Genomic DNA, 23,635 nt, shown 5'->3' on the forward strand with positions numbered 1-23,635 from the left:
AAGTAAATTAAATATACTAATTGGGTGTAAGCCAATTCTGCCATGTTTTAAGGAGACAGAACAAGCACTTTAGCACTGGTTACCAGTGGTTAAGTATGCAGAGTCCTAAAAGCCAACACATACAGGTTAAGCAAAACATAGAAGCAGTGAAGGCAAACAGTTAGGTGATCACCCTGCAGTCAAGAGCCAAGTATAACAAGGCTGATTAGGCATTTCATGTTTTTGATGAGCTGAAGCTTGCCCTGTTTTCTTTCTTGGACACTTGACAGGCAAGCTCGGTGATGACTAACTAAAGATACGATGTGGGAAGTGAAGCAAATCTGATGTGTGGTCTTGAGTTGGATTTGGTAGCAAGCAAAACAGTTCTGTTTTGGAGTCTGTTTGATTAAGGAATCTGTATGGCATTCATTATTTGGTAGTAGCCCTGGCTTTGTCCATAGCTTTACATTGGTTTTACCTGTTGGTGATTATGAGATAGTGGTTTATTAGTTGGCATGGATTGGTGTCCATTACAAGTAATAACATCACTATCTTCTTAGGACCAGTCACGGTTTCAGAACTGTAAACCTGAGCTCAACCCTTGGTAGCTATGGCACAAGCAGGTAAGCTTAACTGAAAATGTGTCAAGCATTTTGAAGTAACAAAACTGTTAAAAAGTTCAAGTACAACACAATACACATCGAACTCCACTTTATAAGAGAAAAATGTAATGAACAAAACCACTCAGAAATAACTAAGATCTAATAAGGTAACCAGAGATTTGGCTTTTTTTAGATTTAAGAAAAAATCGGTCCAAGAACAACAAAGCAAAAATTGTGGTCAATAGTCGCGGTAGACCAGGATCCAGGTGAGATTTGAGGCTATCCTGAATGAAGCACGGGTCACATACAATAAGTAGATTAATCCCAAAAGGGCCTGGAAGAAGATAAGTTTGGAAAAAAATTCAAATCTGAAAAGGGACTTTGCAATTTCTTTTTAAGAGAAACTTTTCTTTGAGTGGGACAATCTTGAAATTCAGTCTGATACAATGGAACTGCTGGTTGGATACATTTCACAGGTGGTCCCCTCGAAGCTCTGGAGTAATCGTTTTGGAAAAGCTCCTAAACTTTTTTTGTGCCCAAACAACCACAGGGGTACACTTACAAGCCCCTCCCCCTCCCTTCCAGGACCTAGAGGGAACAGTTAGAGAGTCCAATACAGGTACAGTTGCCGCTTATCACCTTTGAATGGGATTTTTTATAACTATTAAAAATAGTGGTCTAATTATTTTCTAGCTTGTCCCATTTCTGAGATACCAGTATTTGTAATTTAATCTATACATTGATTTCCTACATAGGACAGCTAGACCTGCCACAGTCTTTTCACTGTAGGGACATGGTACACGAATTGTCTTGATCTCTCACTTTTAAATACTGTGCACCCTAATTTGTGGACTAAAACGATTACATATAGGTGACATATAATATTTTTATAGGTTTTTAACCTTTTAAAAAGGGATATTTTAACAGGTTGCAATGCAGGTTTTACACTGCAGACAGGCTACAATTGTAGACCCGAAACTAGATTTTCCTTGTCACAATAGTGGATGGTACAATTAGTGCTGCAATTCACAGGTGACATTTAACTTTTCATGCCATGGCTGTATTTCTGCACCATATACTACGGCCTTATGAAAACGTTCAATAAGCCAATCATTTCTCTCCCTTCTCCTTCAGTTTCCCATGTTGATTTTCATTCCCTGGAACAGGACATTTCACTTTCTGAAATCTCCCATGCTGTTTCTAAACTCCGCCATGGTAAATCTCCAGGTCCTGACGGATTTACTATCGAATTCTATAGCCATTTTGCTTCTCTTCTTCTCCCTAAACTTTTACTCCTATTTCAAACTTTCCTTGGAACAGGTTCCTCTAGCGGTTCTTTTCAACAGGCTTTAATTTGCTTAATTCCCAAAGAGGATAAGGATCACTCCTTATACAAAAATTATAGACCAATATCTTTGGTCAACACTGATTATAAGATTTTAGCAAAGATACTAGCGTTACGCCTGGACCCCCTCTTACCGGATCTCATTGGTCCTGAACAATCTGGTTTTGTCAAGGGACGTCTCTCCTCTGATAATTCTAGAGTCTTCCTGAACATACTTAGCAAGGCTTCCTCTCTAGCCCTTCCCTTCGCAGCTATCTCTTTAGATGCGGAGAAAGCCTTCGATAGGATTGGGTGGGATTTTATGTTTCAGGCTTTGCGTTGGATTGGCATCCCTTCCAAATTCATTTCTATTGTTTCTTTGCTTTATTGTGACCCTCAAGCCTCTATTTTTGTTAACGGAATGTCTTTGGAATATTTCTCTTTACATAGGGGGGTTCGGCAGGGCTGCCCATTATCCCCCTTACTTTTTGTTTTAGCCTTAGAACCCTTCCTTACAAAAATCCGACTAGATAACAGTTTCTCCGGTTTTCAATTTGGTTCCCATCAAGTCAAACTCTCGTTTATGCTGATGATATTCTTTTTTACTGCTCTGATCCTATTTCCTCTATTCCTTCCTTTCTTCAGCAGGTCTCTTCCTTCTCTGCAGTTTCTGGTTACCGTTTGAACGCCGACAAGTGTGAAATTTTGCCTTTGAATCCTCTTTGTCAAAAGCATCTTTTTTCTCAAACAGGCTTCTCCTGGCAACCTTCTAAAATCAAATACCTGGGGGTTTGGTTTGCTCCTCTTTTATCTGATACTCTTAAACTGAACTTCGACTATATTTACAAGAAAATGGACACAGCTATTACTCGTTGGCATCTGCCATCTGCTCTTTTTGTCCTGGTGGGGCCGGCTCAACTCTATAAAGATGATGTTATCCCCCTTACTTCTTTATACTATGTCCATGCTCCCTTTGCACATTCCACTTTCTTTCTTCAAGAAGATTGATTCTTTATTACTGAAATTTCTATGGAACGGTAAGCGTCCTCGTATAGCTCTTGCCTCCCTACGAAAGGACAATGCTCATTCTGGAGTGCATTTCCCTGATTTTAAAGAGTATCACGGAGCTTTTTCTTTGAAGCAATCAATTCGCTGGTTTTCACCTAATCTTTCTCATTATCCTCCTGTCTGGCTGAGTATGAAATCCTCCTTTATTTTTCCATTTACTTTCCGTGAATTCTTGTCCTTTACATCTTCCTTAACTCGTCTTCGCACGCCTGTTATTTCACACTCTTGTAATCTTCTTCTACCCTATATGTCTTCATCTTATCCCTCCCTCCTTTCCATCCACGAACAACCGATCTGGAACAATTCACTATTCAAAATCCGTAATCGCACCATTTTTTGGAAAACTTGGCATTCTCGAGGAATATGTTGGATTTCTCAACTAATTTCTCAGGATACACCTCTCTCCTTCCAGGAACTTCAATCCCTTTTCCCTGATTACCCGCCTCTGCTAGGTCACAATACACTGCCCTTTATCCAGTCTTGATCTCCTATCTTCGCTCCCTACCACCTTCCAATGATGTTCCTCTAGATCGTAGATCCACTTCCCTATTATTGGAAGCTTCTCCTTCTGCATCTGCTCTATATAACTCTTTCCGTTTTACTAATGATAGACTGAAATCTCGCATTGAAACTGCTTGGGAATCGGATTTTTCTCAGAATTGGCCTGTACTCTTTTGGGACAAAATTTGGACTAAACTTCATAAGACCTCTAGAGCTGCTAATACCACCCAAACTTTATATTTCATTTATCACAGAACTTTATTCACTCCACTTGCTTTATCCCGTTTTTCATCAGAAACTCCCTCTACCTGCTGGTCTTGTCCTTGCCCCTCTGCTGATCTCAAACACATGCTGTTTGTTTGCCCTCCCACTTCCCAGTTTTGGCAGCTAGTTTGGAAGCAAATTCAAAAGAAATTCCGGTTCCAGGTCCCCTTTTCTCCCACACAAGTTTTTCTAGGCTCCCTTTCACCTGAACTTTCTCTTTCTCCCAACCACTACCTTTTACTCGACCTCTTCATAGCTGTAGCTTTTCATACTATCACTTCAAACACTGGAAGCAAGCTGCAAATATTTCCTACCAATCGTGGTGGAATGCGGTTTGTTTTCACCACCGACTAGATACCAACTATGTGTCTCCCATCTCCCTAGCCATTAAACGTGACCTGATTTGGCTTCCTTTGGTAACATATCTCTCTTCTTCTACTCCTGCTCATCCCTCTACAGATTCTACAACAGTTGAAGTACGCAAACCCCCATGATTTTCTTGTTACTTATTTTTCTTATTACCTGATTGCTATAATTATTGAATCGCAATATAATGTATTTTACTTTACTTTTCATTGGTACTCACTTGATATGTTCATCATTCCTCATGCTTGTTATGCTTACTTTTCATGAAAGTGTTATTGTATTGCTTATTTCATCCATCTACTTACTGTAACTCTTATCCCCCTTTTCCTTTCCCCTCCCTCCCCTCCTTCTTTATTTTCTTCAATAAATCAAACTTAAATAAGCCAATCATGGATTAGCTAATTTCTACATGTTTTAAAGGTCAGAGCACATATACATGGCTAGTGGTGTCATGAAACCCTCGCTCCACTAGCTTGAGCAGGGGCACAGGCTGCTACTAGGCTCGCAAGACATCAAGAAACCAACTGGAGCTTGTCAGTGTGAAAACCCTAGCTTGGTGCTCTCGCTGCACTAACTAATCTTTATTTATTTTTATTTTAAAAATATTTTATTGAAATTTTCATGTAATACAAACACAAGACTGTATCTTGTAGCATATCAGTAACAATTGTACATATCAAATATATAGCATAATTTACATCACCAGGAGATATCAGGCACAATTAAATGCTTGGCGTTTGGACGCAAAAACATGTCCCCACCCCTCCCCACTTTAACTTCACAGTGTTACTCTCTCGTCTAGAATTAGAATCATCAATGTAGGTAAACCCCCCCATACAATCAGGCCGATCACATATGGGGCTTGACATTAAGCGTCCGCAGTTATGGCATCGCTACCCCTTGTCTCAGTGTAGGTTTAATATAAAGCCCCGAAGTTTTTAGGTCGACTCCTTGGCTGCAGTAGGTCACTGAAATTTTCTGTTTGTGTACTGCAGTACAACATATCGCTCGACCACTGTGAGATCGTAGGGGTCGGACCCCGCAGTCAACACTTTGCCACTCTACACCTAGCTAACAGAAGGCCCATATCCACTAGTCTACGAACCCATTAGGTATTGATTTGGAGTATCCCAATAACACCAGCACTGGGAATGGAGAAAGGGGGACTTCCACAATTCGACCCAATTCTTCAAAGAGCGAGTTCCAAAATTTAGCAATCCCCGGACACAGCCATGCTAGGTGTATGAAGTCTGGAGTTTTTATGGGGTTATGCCCTAGTAAAAACTATCCGGCCTGGAGCAATATTCAAGTACCTTTCAAAGGTTGGTCGGGATAGTCAAAGCTTCAAATATACATAGATAAAGATGTATGTAGAGCAAACAAGAACAATGAAAAACAGATCACCACATATTCACCATTAGTTCAGAAAAATGGAAATTTAATTTCCAAAATATTACCAGCATATAATGCAATTAACATTCAAAGCATTCCTGGGTAGTTATGCATTGGATATTTGTAATGCTCATAGGTGTAAGAAACAAAGGGGTTCAGGGGTAGAGGTAGTGAGTTGTGACATGAAATAAGATACACAATATATACAAGTAGACCTTCACAGCCTAAGTACGTCCAAATTATTGATTTTATTTGTCCAAACTAATGCTAACTAAAACCAGATTATTCTTGTTATGGCAACTATCCAGGAGCGAGAAAGCAAGCGACAGAGGGGGAAAGACAGAGGAGGGGAGAAAGAAGTGAGAGTGAAGGCCAGGGACAGTAGGGAAGATGAACTGGAGAAAAGGGACATATGGGCATGAGGTTTAAAAGGGGGAAAGTGAGGGAAAGATAAATTAAATAGTGTGAGGGATGAGAAATGCGGTGATAGAAAAAGAGAATGTGTGTAATTGGAAGAGAAAGAAAAGACAAGGATCAGGAGAGAGAAATGAAGATAAAGTAGGAAAAAAGACAAAAGAAGTAAGGAGACGAGAGGTGAGGTCTGAAGAAGAGAATTGCAAAAAGAGGAGTAACAGGAAGGCAATGGGAGGAGGGAGAGACGGAAAGAGAAGTAAGGCCCAGGAAAGAGGAAAGGAAGGAAAAAAGCATTGGAAAACCTTGTCTTGCCTGTGCGAGAGCTATTGGCTTTGGCTATGTATTTTAGCCATGTTGTACACCAATGTAGCTGCTGTTCAGCATGGCTAAAAGTTAGTGGAGTGGAGTGGGGTGGGGTTTTAGATTGATGTCAATTTGAGTCGCATAGATTAGGGTAAATTGGAGTGGGGTAAATTGGGTAAGAGTAGAGTGGGGTAATTGGTTTGGGATAGAGTGGAGTAGATTGGAGGGGTCGACAGGGGTAGAGTGGAATAGATTGAATCGTATACGATTGGGGTTGATTGTAGTGGAGTGAATTGGGTGTTGTAATTTATCTTAGATGGTAGGTCCCCTTTTTACTCCCTTGTCCCTTCCCCCCTCCTTTTCCTTACCATTGTGTTTGCCTTGCACTCTGAAATGGAACACTCACCTGAAGCTTGCCTTAGAATGTTGGCATTGTGAGACAGCAGTTGGGCTAATGCCATTGTGGCCCCATGAAGGGTGAAAAAGTATTCGCTTCTTAGAGATCTATATGCAAACATATGGGTAGATAGTCAACCCCTACCTAATGGTAATGAAATGCTGAGTGTCATTCAAGATGCTTGTTATTTCAGTGTGCTGGATCTCTCATTGTTCAATTACCAAGTAGCTTTAAACCCCATTTCAGAAGTTTTTATAACACCTTTTAGGGCATACCAGTTGTGCAGGATGCCATTTGGCCTTGCATCTTCTGTAGCAGTTTTTCAACGTGTGATGTAGCATATATTACAGGGCTCAGATAAAGAACTAAGCTTCCAGGATGACATCATGATTTATGGTATGTTCGAAGAAGAACATAACAAATCTCTGGAAAAATTGCTACTCAAGCTAAGTGATGCAGAGTTCACCATACAAAGGGAGAAATGCAAAATTGGGGTTAAGTCTGTAGAATATCTGGGACACACAATCTCTGATGATGGCATAAACCAAAAATCAGCCTGATTGACTTGGTCAGATTGGTAACTGCTCCCACTAGCAAGGAAGAACTCAAACCTTTCCTCGGTCTTGTGGAGTATATGGGCAAATATGTAAAGAACTGTGCAGAACATATTCTCTCCTGAGAACTCTACTCAATAAAGGAGCTCCCTTTGAATGGAGTAGTCATTGACAATCAGATGTTGACCAAGTAAAAGAGGCAATCATAAATGCACCACACTTAGGGATGCTTGACATGAGAGCCAAAACTAAACTGACTACAGATGCCAATATGAAAGGTCCCAAGTAACCTACAGATGCCAGCATGAAAGGTCTTAAGTAACCAATGGCATGGTGGGGTCATAACTTTCACGTCCAGAAGACTCAGAGATGCAGAATTCAATTACTCTACAATTGAAAAGGAAGGTTTAGCTTACTATTGGGATATAAACCACTTCAAGTTTTAATGATCAGTCTGAGGACGGATAACAAACCTCTCATTCTCTTGTTTTCTACTAAAGGCATTGAGAATACTAATCCCCGGATATCTGAATGGGTTTTAGGCATCCAAGGTTAAAATGTCAATATTACATATTGTCCCAGAAATAAGAAACCAAGTAGCAGACTGCTTATCCAGCTTACCCTTAGGGGGTGGGAAACTATCAGGAAAATTCCCTGAGGAAGCCATATTATTGATAGAAGTCCCAGCCATTCACTGGAAGGAATGAGAAAAGTGTGACAATGAAGATAAAACTCTCACTGCTGTTTGAGAGAAAATAATCAAGGGTTGTCCAAACAAATGCAATAAATTACCTGACAATCTCCAACCTTTTTGGAATGTGAGGAATGAATTATCAGTGGTAGATCATATGGTGTGTAGAAGTGACATAATTGTATCCCCAGAGAACATTTGTGACTGCATCACTGATATAGCACATGAGGGGCACTCAGGCGCGCAACACCCATTGGACTCACCGGGCTTCAGCCCCCCCCCCGTCGTGTGTGGCAGCCCGGGCTGAGACAGATCCCGGGCACAAACACAGCCACACTCGAATGTTTCACAGGTCTTTAAAAGACCATTTGAATGTTAATTAGGCCTTGCTGTTGTTTCACCCCTTGTTGGAGGCCCTGCAGCTCCACTCTGCCTACTGATTGAAGGTTCAGCCCCCCCCCAAAAACAATTCTTAGCCCCCCCCGAAATTTGGCTCTAGTTGTGCCTCTGGGGGCACTTCAAGTGGAGTATGACCAAGAGCAGAATCAGGAATGACTACTGGTTCCCTTAAATGGATGCAAGAGTAGAAGTAAAAGACTGTTTAGCGTGCTGCGCCAGTGACAAGACCAAGATTACCTGCGAGGTTCCTCTTATCCCTGTAGAGGTTCCTAACAGACCAAGTTGGGTCTCAACATTATTGGACCCATGAATTTGTTCAATGTAATTAACAAATACATGTTTGTAATGGTTGATTATCATTCACATTGGATCATGACCAAATCTGTAAGCAATATATATATTTTTTAAACATCTTTTTATTGAACTTTGCTAATCGTACTGCTAATATAGTAGTCAAATTACTTGCACAGTGTACACTTTAAAAAGAGCAGGCAAGACCTCAACCCACTGTAAGCAATATTAATACTTCCACATTGATAGAATTTCTATCGGATACATTCTCCGGGGAGGAATTCCTGGTGCCATTGTTTACTGACAACGGGATGCAATTTACATCAGATGAGAAGATAAATTTCCTGAGAAACTTATCCATTAACCACATACAGGCTCCTCTTTATTGCCTGAAAGCTAATGGTTTAGTGGAAAGGGTAAACAGGAAGATTAAAGAAGCCATTCAATTATCTCACACCACCGGAGAGTGTATTGACAAAGCAGTGAGGAAAGTGTTATGGTCATACCACACCTAATGCTGTTTTGCGAGTATTGCCCTTTATATTACTCAAGGGAAGAAATCCGGGCACTAAACTCACTCCTATTTTGGCTTAATGGGAGTAATCCTGTTGGGATAGCTGGAGATTCGGTCAAGACAAAGGTAGAAAATCATCAACAACAATACAAGATGTGGTGTGACAACAAATGGGGAACAATTAAACATGATTGGTATGAAGTGCAGTGGGTGGTTATTAAAAGGCACCACAACAAGTTAATATCATTCTCAAAACTGGAGAGAATTAAGAGTGTCATACGTAACACTGTAGTGCTCGAGAACGTAGATCGTTGCCCAGAAGCTCTCATCCCAGGGAATGAACCTTCTGGGAGTGTTCCCAAATTCTTCCCCAAGTGCAACAGAATCTAGGAAAGCGAGGAATCACGAGCCGCCTAATTGGCAATCAGATTACAAAATGAATAAACTGCATGCCATAGTTACAGTTTTTGTGTATGTATCTATTACCACATGTATTATGAGAAATCTAATTTTGTTAAATGGAGATGTGTTGTAATTTATATCAGTTGGTATATCTAATTTTTACTCCCTTGTCCCTTCCTCCCTCCTTCCCGTTGTAATTGCCTTGCATTCTGAATTCGAACACTCACCTGAAGCTTGCCTTAGAATGTTGGCATTGTGAGACAATAGTTGAGCTTTTGGCAGTGTGCTCTGTAGAAGACCCTTGACAAATAAAACTTGGCTTCTTACCTCACCTGGTGGATATTTTTTCTTCAGTGGGGTAGACTGGAGTGGGGTGTAACACGGTAGATTGCAGTGGAGTGGGGTTTATTGGGGTAGAGTGAGTTAGACTGTGGTAGACTGGGGTAGAATGGAGTGGGGTAGATTGGAGTGTGGATAGGTTGGGGTGGGTAGATTGGGTGGAGTGGGGTAGATTAGGGTAATTGGAAGCTAGTGGGGTAGATTGGAGTGTGGATAGGTTGGAGTTGGGTAATTTGGAGTGGTGTAGATTGGGGTGGAGTGGGGTGGATTGGGGTAGACTGGAGTGCTGTGGAGTGTGGTAGATTGGAGTGGAGCGGGGTAGATTGGGCAGATTGAAGCTGAGTGGGGTGTACTCGGAGAATGTGTGGAGTGAAATAAATTGAAGTGGAGTGGAGTGTATTAGGGTAGAGGGGAGTGGTGTAGAGTGGAGTGTATTAGGGTAGAGGGGAGTGGTGTAGAGTGGAGTGAAGTGGAGTGGATTGGGGCACATTAGGGTGAAGTGGCATGCAGTGATGTAGATTGGAGTGTAGTGTAGTGGGGTTGATTGGAGTGGAGTGGGGTAGAATGGAGTTGAGTGGGATAGATTGGAGTATATCGGGGTAATGTGGAGAAGAGTGGGATGGAGACTGGTAGATTAGAGTGCTGTGGGGTAGAGTGGGGTGGAGTGTAGTGGGGTAGATTGGAGTGGAGTGGGCTAGAATGGGATATATTGGGGTAACATGGGGTAGAGTGGGATTGAGTGGGTAGATTAGGGGGTAGTGGGGTAGATTGGGGTGGAGTGGGGCGGAGTGGGTAGACGGGTAGATTTGAATGAGCTAGATTGGAATGGAGTGGGTTAGATGAGGGTAGAATGGAGTGGGGTGGGTTGGGGTAGATTGGAGTGGAGTAGGGTAGATTGGAGTGCTGTAGATGAGAGTAGAGTGGAGAAGAGTGGAGTGGAATTGATTGGAGTGGGGTTAATTGGGGTAGATTAGGGTGGAGTGTTGTATATTGCAGGGGAGTAGGTTAGATCGGGGTAAATTGGAGTAGAGAGGGGTAGAGTGGAGTGGGTTTGATTGGGGCACACAAGATTATAGTAGGGTAGATTGGAATAGAGTGGGCAAATTGGGCTGGAGTGGGGTAGATTGGGGTGGAGTGGGATAGATTGGAGTATATCAGGGTAATGCGGAGAAGAGTGGGATGGAGACTGGTAGATTAGAGTGCTGTGGGGTAGAGTGGGGTGGAGTGTAGTGGGGTAGATTGGAGTGGAGTGGGCTAGAATGGGATATATTGGGGTAACATGGGGTAGAGTGGGATTGAGTGGGTAGATTAGGGGGTAGTGGGGTAGATTGGGGTGGAGTGGGGTGGAGTGGGTAGACGGGTAGATTTGAATGAGCTAGATTGGAATGGAGTGGGTTAGATGAGGGTAGAATGGAGTGGGGTGGGTTGGGGTAGATTGGAGTGGAGTAGGGTAGATTGGAGTGTGGTAGATGAGAGTAGAGTGGAGAAGAGTGGAGTGGAATTGATTGGAGTGGGGTTAATTGGGGTAGATTAGGGTGGAGTGTTGTATATTGCAGGGGAGTAGGTTAGATCGGGGTAAATTGGAGTAGAGAGGGGTAGAGTGGAGTGGGTTTGATTGGGGCACACAAGATTATAGTAGGGTAGATTGGAATAGAGTGGGGCAAATTGGGCTGGAGTGGGGTAGATTGGGGTGGAGTGGGATAGATTGGGGTGGAGTGGGATAGATTGTAGTGGGCTGCATTGGGGTGGATTGTAGTGGGGTAGATTGGAGCAGATTTTGAGTGTAGAGGGGTAGATTGGAGTGCGGTAGATTGGAGTGTGGACAGAGTGGTGTGGGGTAGGGTAGTTTGCGGTAGATTAGAGAGGAGGGGGGTAGATTGGAGAGAAGTGGAGTGGAATGTAGCAGTGGCTGAGTGGAGTAGATTGGGATAGATTGGGTTAAAGTGGGGTAAATAGTGTTGATTGGGGTGGAGTGGGGTAGATTGAGGTGGACTACATTGGGGTAGATTGGAGTGGAGTTGGGTAGATTGGAGTGGAGTAGGGTAGATTGGGGTAGATTGGAGTGGAGTAGGGTAGATTGGAGTGGAGTTGGGTAGATTGGAGTTGAGAAGGGTAGATTGATGTGAAGTGGGGTAAATTGGGGTGGAGCGGAGTAAATTAGAGTGGGGTATATTGGGGGTTGAGTGGGGTACATTGCGATAGATTGGAGTAGAGTGGGATAGATTGGAGTGGGGTAGGATAGATTACAGTGTGATAGAGTGGAGTGGAGCAGGATAGATTGCAGTGGAGTTGGGTAGATTGAAGTGGGGTAAAATGAAGTGGGGTACATTGGGGTGCAATTTGGTGGATTGGAGTGGAGAAGGTGTAGATAGGGGTTGACTAGAGTGGAGTGAGGTAGATTGGAGTGGAATGTAGTAGATTGGAGTGGAGTGTAGCTATGGCCAAGTAAGGTATATTGGGATGGAGTGGGGTATATTGGAGTGGGGTAGATTGAGGTGGAGTGGGATAAATTGGAGTGTGGTACATTGGTTAGACTGGGGTGCGGTAGATTACAGTGGGGCACAGTGGAGTGGGGTACATTGGAGTGTGTTAGAGTGGAATGGAGTAGGATAGGTTGGAGTGGAGTGGGGAAGATTAAAGTGGGGTAGATTGTGGCAGATTGGAGTGGAGTGGGTTAGATTGGAGTGGAGCGTAGCTGTGCCCTTTAACCTACATCCCTTTCACCTAAGTGCATAAGGGGTGCCTGAAAGAGCTTTTCGTGGAATACATATGAGAATTAGGACTTAAACACAGGTTTTAAAGAGAAACGGAATAGTGTCTACACTGCACAAAACTGACGCTTTAAACAGACACATACTTTGTATGCGCAGAGAAGAGGTGGAATACATATAAGACCGAGGACACAGCTTTTAATGAGAAAGGAGTTAACTGCAGCGTGGCAAAACTTGAGGCACTTTAAAAAGCCACATATTTTGGTTTGAAAAGGCACAGAGGTGTCCGAAATGTTTATGTTGCTTAGTGGCAGCCTGGCCTGAAGCATTTGACTGGATTGCTTGTCTTTAAATACTAAGGGAGTCCGGTTTCAGACTAATGTACGCTTTAACCAGGCATATACTTTGTATGTGCAGAGAAGAAGTGCATCCCTCAGAAACATGGAGTTGCACGGTCTGCTTTAATAATCCGTGCCATTTGTTTGGTGCTCTAAAAGGAAGCGTTGAACTGAAAAATAAAGGCACAAACTGCTAACCCCTTCCAAGAGGCGAGTCCCCTCCTCCTCCCTCAGCCATTTCCAACTGCATCCCTCCTAACCTTTAAAATACACCACTGACGACGTGCTATGGTGCCCAAAAAGGTTGCAGTTTTTTTAAAACATCACATGCTATACATATCGCAATTCTTATGGTCATTATAACATCCATGTTAACACATTTACTGTTTTTGCAATCATAGTTCTTTCAGTCCGTTCTTGGTCATTATCTGCTCTCAGACAGACTCATTTCTGGGGAGGGGCCCAATGTCTGGGGCACTGTTTCACCGGTGTTAGGCTTCAACTTACTATCGACTTGGTGGGTGTCCATCAGGACTTGCCCGAGCTCTGGCTCCCGGCGTTGACAACCAACTGGAGCCTGCTGCTACGGAGCCCCAGAAGAGCCACAGGACCGTCCGATGACGACTGGAATAAACAGAGCCGGATCCTGTCCACGCCTGCTCTGCTGCAGGTAGGCCTGGAGGTTCAGTCCTTTCTTCATCCGCCGCAACACAACACCAGATCTGGTGCCTGCTGGTCCACGCCGCCTTCTCCTGGACCGCTGGTAGCGCTGTACTGCTCCGACCGGTGAGGCTCAGTTTTTCCGCTGTCCTGTCCCATTAGAGGGGAGTGTGTGCATGGAGGGCCTTGCGCCCCCTTCTTATCCCCCCTCGCCGCTTACCAGCTGCACCCCCTGATTAGGGGGGCCGTAGCTTGCCCTGGGGTGACCAATCCTGGTCACCTCATTTCGCGGGCTTGAGACCAGAGGGGAGAGGGCTTCCTGCCTCCGGGTGTCGTTTGTCCCTGGACCCCATTGGGAGCGGCTTCGTCTTCCCAGGCCCGGCCTTCTTAATAGTCCATGCCATTTGTTTGATGCTTTAAAAGGAGGTGCCAAATTTAAAAACAATTTAAGTCAACAACAAACAGACCTGTAGGATAGAAATTAAAAAGCAATCCAAGTGTGTAGCGTTGAAGTAGAAATGATGGACGGAAAAATGAAAACGTACTATGATTCACAGCATGAACAGAGGAAGCACATTAATCAAATGCAATCAATTAGTACTTGGTCCATGCTCCAGAGAAATGAAGGGAAGTGACATGAGGGATATGGTGGCCAATTAGGAGGCAGCTAAAAAGATTGCCAAGCCAGCAAATGGTATTTAATCAGCGGGCTCCAAGCCCTTTACTGTGTGCGATATTCCTTGCAGCAGCAGCGCAGACGCGCTTAGTAAGACCTAAAAAATGAACTTGCTCATTTACAGCCATTCTGAATGTAGGTCCAAGTGGGGGTATTTCTTTTTTCTGACTACTACTCCGCACTGGGTACTGGGCAACATTGCCCCAGTGTGCAGACACTGCAGAGTCTAAACAACGAGCAGTAACATTCATCCAAAAATGGGGATGAAAACGCAAAAAAGAGGATTTTCTTACAGTGATACAGAGTTTATCTTACTGTTACAGTATTCACGAGCCATCATGCTTCTTTCGGAGGGGGCAGGCCAGGCTCGTACCCGGCGGCTGTTTCGAGTACTCCAACATCTGCCTCCCTTCAGCAATGCTTTCGAAACGTCGACCCATAGCATCATCTGTTCCTCTTTAGGCTCCAGGCTCCGAGGCCGGGTATTGCATTTACTCCTGCACTCGCTCGGGATCGAAAACTAGGGTTACATGCAATTACAGGTGTGTGTGGTGCACCCCAGCGCCGTGGGCTCATATTACCAGCGCCAAAGCCAATGTCTGCCCCTCGAGGCGCCTCCTGCACTCTACATGTGAAGAGCAAGGGGCTCCTACCACACAGCTTGCTCAGCCAAACATGCTACAACCGTGGTTTATACGGTATAAATTATACCTAGGCTGTCAACAAAGATATTACTTTTCCAGCCTTTTCTAGAAGCCCAGCTATGCAAACGACCCCTCCCTCTAGCGTCCCAAAACATATTTCATTTCGAATATTTCCGCAACTCACTTTGCCTAAAATGTTTTCCCGCGCCTGGCACAGTGAGACATCAATATTATTCTCTCCCGAGCGAATGACAGCATGCCGTATGACACGCGGCAGCAGACACGTTTGATTGGGTCAGCAATTTATCCACATTTCGGTGTCATTTATCAAAAGACCAAGCACACAAATGCCAAGATCGTGCTTTTCTGAAATATCCTGACGCCGGCAGTACGTTTCAGAGGAGCGAGGTTTCTACAAAGCCTTTTCCTTCTGAAATTACGACGGTCTGTGGCCTTGAAAAAATAACTGGCCCGTGTGCATGTAAAGTACTAGCCCGTGGAAGCTAACCTGATAGAGCAGAGCATAATATGTACAATAATCCTGGGCCGGTCAAAGAGGTCTTTGCCATCACAGAGATCCTATGCGACATTCTGTGGTGTTTCCATGGACAATTTACATGTGTACAGCTCCTACATATAAAGTAAGAATGTAAGTTGCCCTGAGCTAATACCCAGATAACGAGTTGTTGGAATGTAGGCTGAGGACTTTGGGCCAGATGTATGAAGCTCAAATGGGTTCGCAAACGCCGAAATTGGTATGTATGTAGCAAATTTTAGTGCAAAATAAGGAATCGCAAATTTGCGATTCCTAATTTTGCGATTGCATTTAAGGAATCGCAAAATTAGCGATTCCTTAAATGCAATGTATGAAGCAAAAAAAATTGCTAATTGTCCCTAAGGAATCGCAAATTACCACCAACTACAAGTTGGTGGTAATTTGCGAATTTCTTGAAAAATGCCCTTTTTTGCATTTTTCAAAGTGCCATGTGGTGCACATACATGCCCACATGTGCACCCATGCTCATTTCAGGGGTGCAACAGGGTGTCCTTTGGACACCCCTGCACCCTTGAAATTATTCTCAATTTGCGATTAGCAAATTGCGAATCGCAAATTGCGAATAATTTCACATTCATTCCTATGGGCCTCCTGGGCCATAGAAATGAATGGGAAATTATTCCTTAATTGCGATAAGCAATTTGCTAATTGCAATTAAGGAATTTTAAGAAATCGCAAAAAAATAGCGAATTTCTACATACATACCATTTTGCACTTCTCAAATAGCGATTCCTTAAAAAACGCTATTTGAGAATCGCAAAAGTGTATCTTGATACATCTGGCCCTTTGACATTTAAACGGATCAGCAGCAAAGGAAAACTCAGCATCCCCATAATGCATCCGGTACGACTGAACAGTCAAAAGAGTCAATGACGTAATTTTCCATGTAATGATATGTTATGACTGAAGTAATATGTGAGGTCAGAAGCAGTGCATGATGGGAGCGAGCCCACGCATGAGAGAGATGATGAGATATTCAGAAGCAGGATTTCAGAAAGATAGCGGGACAAAGATGTCAGACTGCAAAGGAAGAGGTGTGAAGGTAAGCATGTGAGTGAGACAAGGCTGGGACTGTGAATGCAAACCAGGCCTGGCAATTAAATCGGACCGGTCACAGGAGGGGGGTGCTTGTGGGAAACACTACTGCTGCTTTTGATGCAGGGGGTCGATGTTGCAGTCTTGCTACGAAATCGGCCCTCTGTACCAGATACGACCCACCACGGGTCCAAAAGCGGCCCCCACCCCTCCGGCCCAATGGGAAAACGTCTGGCGCCCACTACGACCCGTCCGGCCCTCAAACGTGAGACACCACCAATACTACTTCCCATTCCACAGACCTTTTAAAGTGTAAAATGTTTTCATTCAAATTATTCACAACAAAATAATTGTTGGTATTAATGTATCTAATGTTGCTAACAAGCATTGGCAAAGTCAATAGGTTTGGCTTTCAGGGTATGTTCGGTATTGTACTTATATGTTTTGGATGCAATAACAGAAAGCTCACAAGGACCCACCAAAATACTGGTTGAGTGGCATGCTATGAGAAGCACAGGATTTTTGCTTACATGTTTTAAGCCACACCTTTAATTTTATAGACCACATCTCATGGAAAGGATTCCTAATTACAGTTCTAAGGCCACTTCCCTTTCAGAGCCGCCTCTCACCCGCCCTAACTTTTTCATTCCACTTAAAGCTCTGGGTAGTTTACTTAACCATAACCATTGAATTTTCATGCTTTTTTGTTTTTTTTCTAACCGAGCGGCACTTTAGCTGTGTTTTTATAGTGAATTTTAGAATTTTTTTTAAACATACATTATGGTGTTGTGAGCAAACCTAACCATGAGTTTATCTTTAACCTTTATATTTTTAGTGATTGAGATATATATACATATATATATATATATATATATATATATATATATATATATATATATATATATATATATATATTACCTACTGGCGGTCGCCAGTAGGTATATATAGTTAGGATTTTTTCTCTATGGGTTTTTTGAAAATTCTATGTCTAATAACTTTGGCGTTTGTGGACGGAATTGGCTGAAATTTTCTGGAAAATGGAACATTTTGTTTCTGAGCAGCCACTGGAAATTTGGGGGGAGTTGGTCCAGGGGGGGCCGAGAAAAAAGGGGGGTCCCAAAACGTGTTTTTAACATTGAGTTTTCCATAGGGCGGTTAGCCTCACTTTTAGCCCGAACGGCTGAATGGATTTGCACGAAACTTGGCAAAATTGTAGGGACTGGTAGCCCGATGTGCCTTTTCTAGGTCTCAATATATGTGCTTCAGTGGATTTTGAGAAATTAACGTTCAAAAAAAGATATATATCTGTAAGCGCGGACCAGGCAGCGCCCCGGTACGCGTACTTGACGCGTAACGGAACTTCGCGTAGCGAAGTTGATTGGCTCTCCGGTGTCTGTCAACATTCTAAACAGTCCGGAGCGGCCGCCATCTTGTCTCTCGGTAGGATCGAGAGACAAGAGGAGGTCAAAAGCGAAGGGGCAAATGACCTTAAGGGGGCATAGTAGATACTCCCTGACCCCCTAGGTTTGATGTGGAGGCTTTAAAGGGGCCCCGCTAAGCAAAAAAAAAAAAAAATTTTTTTTGTTTTTTTTCGTGGTTAGCGCCCGGTACGCGAACCGGGAAGCGTACTGGGGAGCGTATCACAATAAAAAATGAATGATAGACTTTTCAAATGCTGTATGTTAATTGATTGTTGGTTTTGTTGATTATTTTTTTTTTTTTTTAAACTTTTTTTATTGTGTTTCATAATTTATTAAACTTTCTAACATTTCATTGTCAGAAATTTCATAATCATGGAATATAGATTGTAGTCTCTGAGGTTGTAAAATGTCCTCATTTGCAAGGAGGTTATCTACTGCTTGCACACATTGCAGTAGTTCTTGGTCCCATGTTTCATCCATAAATTCAATCTCATTTGGATCAATGATTTCTGTGTTGGACTCTGGAAGGACAATTTCAAATGAAATGTTTTGTTCACTTTCCATTTTTCCTGAAATTTGCATAAAAAAAATATATATTAGTAGAGGTAGGGCACTGTTGGGATTAATTTTAGATAGGCAGTTTTTATCAGAGAATTTATCTTTGGGCAGTGTATAGTATCAGAGTGGAAGTAGGAATATAAAAAAGTGTATCTAAATTTATAAGTACTACAGAGGGATAGTATATAACTAACAGAAAAAGTTTGCCATATTAACTTAAAGTGCACAATATACTTCAGTTTTAAAAATAACAACTTACCTTTAAAAAGAAGTTGAAGTTATTAATGAAAATCCAAATGAAATGTACACCAGGAAGTAGTAGTCAAAATGGCTGTGTTTCCTTCTCTTCCTTTATATATATTCGGGTACATAACCAATCAAATATCATGTAAAAAAAGTAGAAAATGAAAGTAACATTTTAATTGGTTGTCAATTCCAACACTTCAGATGTGTTTTGTGAAGTAATTTACCTCACGGTATTTAGAGAGGACTACAGGCTAAATGGCTAAATGGAATTCCAATCAAATTTGTGAAAATGGTAGGGATTGGTATGTAGTATGAGCTATTCTATATTTGGTGAAATTGTCTCCAGTGGCTTTTCTGTGAACTACTTTCCCACCTTTTTTGATGGTGTGCTTCCCAGGAAGCGACCCGGTACGCGAACCGTTGAGCGCCTCGGTTCGCGGACCTTAAGCGTTCCGGGAGTCCACCATTTTGTGTTTCGGTCGAATTATGATACAAGATGGAGGGCAAATAATGTTCAGAATGGGTAGAAGGGGGCACGGTAGACTTATCTTGACCCCCTAGGTTTTGTGAGGGTGGCTGAGGAGGCCCATATGTGCGGAAAAAAAAACATTTTTTTTAAAAATTTCGCGAGGTTAGCTCCCGGTACGCGTACCGGGTAGCGCACCAGGGAGCGTATTTTGTTGAAAATTAGTGAAAATAGTTAGAGTAAAAAAATAATTGTGAGTGATTAGATGTAGGGTAGCTCTGAGAAGAGCTTTTGGGTTTATGGTACATTTAGGTACTTATAAGTAGGTACCAATGCACATTCTTAAATTCAGAGTGAAAACTCTGTTGCCCTCATCTGAGAAGTGAACTCCATCTCCTCTGTAGATATCTTGCATGTAGTAACGCAAGTTATTGTTGTACAGGGAGCCCATTCCATGGTCTCTCATGTAAGCTGAAACAGATTTGTTTACATGCTTCCTCGACTTCTCAATTTGTGGACAAAATTGGTTTGACCACCTCCATTTCTGTCTTTGGCATATATTTGAATATACCAAGGCAGTCTGAGGAAAAAGTGCCATTAATTGCTCAAAGGTGTCCTTTAAAAGCATTTCCAGACCTACACCAGTCAAAGTGCCCAAGTCATTACCTCCACAGTGCACAATTAACAGGTCAGGTTTTGGCAAATGCATAAAGGTTTTCACCAATGGTATCAATTGGTGACATTTTAATCCTCTCTGGCCAAACCACTTAATTTCCACATCTTGTAAATTGAGGTTAGGTAAATTTCTGCTTTCAACGTACCTTTGAGCCCAGTGAATATAACTATGACCAACAATCCAGACAGAAAACATGGTGAGAGAAGGTTCTCCTGCAGTCAGATGAAGTGTGGCAATGAAATGGCAGTTGAAAAAATGTGAGTTTGAAATGAAAAAAACTGTGGAGTTTCTGTGTTCATGAAGTAGTAACAGTGATTGGTGGATTTTGATTGATGAAAACAGAAAGTTAGGGTGTAGAGATGTGTTCTTTGAAAGATGTATTTTGAGTGGTCAATAAAAAATCATTAAATGAAAGAAAGCACTGGATATGCAGGTGCACTGAGAGTTCAGAGTTCAATTGCAACATTGTTGTGTGAATTTGCAAACACCAGAGTTTCTCCAAGAGGTGGTTGCTATGGAAAATAGGCAGAAAGGGCAGAGGGGGAAGGGTTTTCATTTGAAAAAAAGTGAGGGAAGAGTTTTGATTGGGTGACATGAGAAATATGTGTGAAGAATTACACCATTTCTGTGCTTTTGATAGCTGCAGACTCTGGAGTGCATACCTTTTGCTCTGCTGAAGACAAATTGGTGTGTTTCTGAGACTGTTTTCAAACTCAAAGTATTTGCTAAGGTGAGAAAATATTTCTTTACTTTAGATAGAGAATAGTGTGCTTTAAGGAGAAAATTATGATTTATGTGGCGCAATTTGCTAGTAAATATGCTCTCACATGTGCATGGAAATTTTTGATTTTGAATGTTTCTGTTATATAGCCATGTTAAAAGTGACTCAACCATGCTGGAAAGTCAATCAAAAAATGATTTCATGTATTTTAATGACATTTTAAGTCATTTTCTGATGTGCAGTGTTTAGAAATTATGATTTGAAAATCGTTTTTGTGGAAAAGGAATTGTTTTTAAAATCATGACAAGGAAATAATGGTGTATGGTTATTTATAAGGCAATTGACTGTCCTTGATGTTATTTTTCTCATTTTAGTGTAAGACCTTTCTCTGTGGCGCAAATTGCTTGTAAATATGCTCTTACATGTGCATGAAAATTTTAATTATCAATGTTTGTGTTACATAGCCATGATAAAAGTGAACCAACCATGCAGGAAAGCCAATAAAAAAACGCTTTCATGTGTTTCAATGACATTTTAAGTCATTTTCTCATGTGCAGTTTTTTGAAATTATGATCTGAAAATCGTTTTTGGGAAAAAGGAATTGTTTTTAAATTCAAGAGAAGGACATAATGGTGTATGGTTCTTTATAAGGCAATTGACTGTCCCTGATGTTATTTTTCCCATTTTAATGTCAGACCTTTCTTTGTGGCGCAAATTGCTTGTAAATATGCTCCCACCTGTACATTGAAAATTTTGATTTTGAATGTTTATGTTACATAGCCATGTTTAAAGTGACCCTACCATGCAGGAAAGCCAATCAAAATACGCTTTTATGTGTCTTAAGGACAATTTAAGTAATTTTCCCATGTGTAGTGTTTTGAAGTTATGATTTGAAAATCGTTTTTGAGGTAAAGGAATGTTGTTAAAATTTATGTTCGCCATATGCCCCCAAATTTCTTTCTCAGGGTTGCAGCAGGGTGCTCTTGAGACACCCCTGCACTTTTGGAATAAATTCCTAATTTGTGATGAGCAAATTGTTAATCGCAAATTGCACCTTCATTTATATGAGCCTCCTAGCCCATGGAAATGAATGGGTAATTTGCAATTAGCAATTTTCTCATCGCAAATTTGGAATGGTAAAGAATCGCTATTTATTCCTTAAAATTCGCTTTTTTGGAAATGCAAAATAGTTATATGATACATATGGCGGTTGATGTCTAACAAGATAAGAAGCTTATGGATACATTTATGATGACTGGTGCAATGAAGTAGAAATCACTTACTTCATTGGTAGGCCTTTACAATAAATTATCTCCTCTGTATTCTTCATCAAGCATAACTTTAATCTGCAATCCTGAGTAGGCCTCACCTTAAACAAACCTCTGGATAGGCCACATCTTATTGTCATCCTGATTTAATCATTTATAATTCTAGGGACAGATTTATGATAGGTGTATACCTCTTTTGTGCCACTTAGAAAACATTGTCCATGGGGAAATGAATTAAAATGTCATTAAGACACATGAATGTGTTTTTTTTAAACGTTTGCAATTTTTTTGGGTCACTTTCAACATGGCTATGTGTCTGAAACAGTCAAAATCTAAATTTGCAATGCACTGGTGGGAGCATATTTACAAGGAATGTGCTTCATGGGGAAAGGTCTTATAATGTAATATGGGAAAAATGACATTAGAGATACTGAAATGCCTTATAGAGAAGCATACACCATTATGTCCTTGTCATAAATTTGCAAACCATTACTTTTCCCCAAAAACGATTTTCAAATTATATTTAGAAAACAGTGCACATGTGGAAATTACTTAAAATGTCAATAATTCAAAAATTGTGATTCCTTAAATGCAATGTATAAAAAAAAAATATGTAAAAAATGATATTAAGGATTTGGAAACTACCACCAACTTGTAGTTTGTGGTAATTTGCGAATTCTTTTCAAAAAGAATTTTTTTTTTAAAAAAAAAAAGGTCCCATATGACGCCCATACATGCCATTAGGGCATGTAGGTGTGCCATGTGCTCCCAAATTTCTTTTTCAGGGGTGCAGCAGGTTGTTCTTGAGATACCCCTGCACGCTTGAAAAAAATCCTATTTTGTGATGAGCTAATTGCTAATCACAACTTGCAACATTAATTCCTATGAGCCTCCTAGCCTATGGAAATGAATGGGTAATTTGCAATTAGCAATTTGCTCATTGCAAATTAGGAATAGTAAAGAATCGCTATTTATTCCTTAAAATTTGCTATTTATAATATGTAAAATATTTTGATGATACATATGGCAGTTCATCTGTAACAAGATAAGAAGCTTAGGGATAGATTTATGATGAGTGGCGCATCCCCAGGGATGTGACAGTCATCCTGCGCCACTGTTCCGCCACCCATGGTGTGCTGCATTTACAATGCGGCGCAGCATGGGGCAAAAAAGGCACAGATGTGTGACGCATCTGTGCTGTAAAGGTGGCGCATTGCTGGAGTTGTATCGTAAGTGCGATGCAGCTCCAGCAAGGATCAGGGGTGCCCCATCTATACAATGCTGCGTCAAGACCTATGCCAGCTTCAAGCAGGTGCAGGGTTTTGAAGCAGCTTTCTCCTATCTGATTGTAAATGCGGCACACCATGGGTGGTAAAGCAGTGGTGCACATTAACTGGTGCATGCCTGGGGATGTGCCATTAATATAAATCTGCACTTTAACATTTGAGTATGTGCAGGGGACACAGAGTCGTTGAGGCTTATCCAAGGTTAAGAACAGATGAGTCCTGTCCAGTGAAAAATTAGACATAGGCTTCACCTGCTCAGCATCGCTGGACATGGCTAAATAATAGCTGCAAAATGTTACTCTTGTTAAATAATTTTACTTTTATAATCTGTGAGATTTGTCTCTTACTCTGCAACATCTCATTGTTGTTGTCTTTCTTTAAAGATAAAGACAACCTCAACATGAGCGACAATCTGCAATCAGTTGATTTTGACCTCATCATTGAACTTGTAATTGAAACATCAGTGGATGTTGATCCATTGGATGATTTAAATCCTGAGGATGAAGAAGAGCGTGATGAGGATGCAGATTTGTCCGAATTATATGATATAGGATGGGAAGATGACCTGCTTGA

General features: G+C 41.6%; 1 protein-coding gene across 1 annotated transcript in view; it reads left to right on the top strand.

Annotated features, from left to right (window-relative positions):
* Positions 1–23,635, top strand: part of SEMA5A (semaphorin 5A) — a 1,863,338-nt gene that overhangs the window by 1,158,598 nt on the left and 681,105 nt on the right. The gene's annotated exons all lie outside the window — the stretch shown is intronic.

The sequence above is a fragment of the Lissotriton helveticus genome, chromosome 4_1, assembly GCF_964261635.1.
Source record: "Lissotriton helveticus chromosome 4_1, aLisHel1.1, whole genome shotgun sequence".
Taxonomy (NCBI): domain Eukaryota; kingdom Metazoa; phylum Chordata; class Amphibia; order Caudata; family Salamandridae; genus Lissotriton; species Lissotriton helveticus.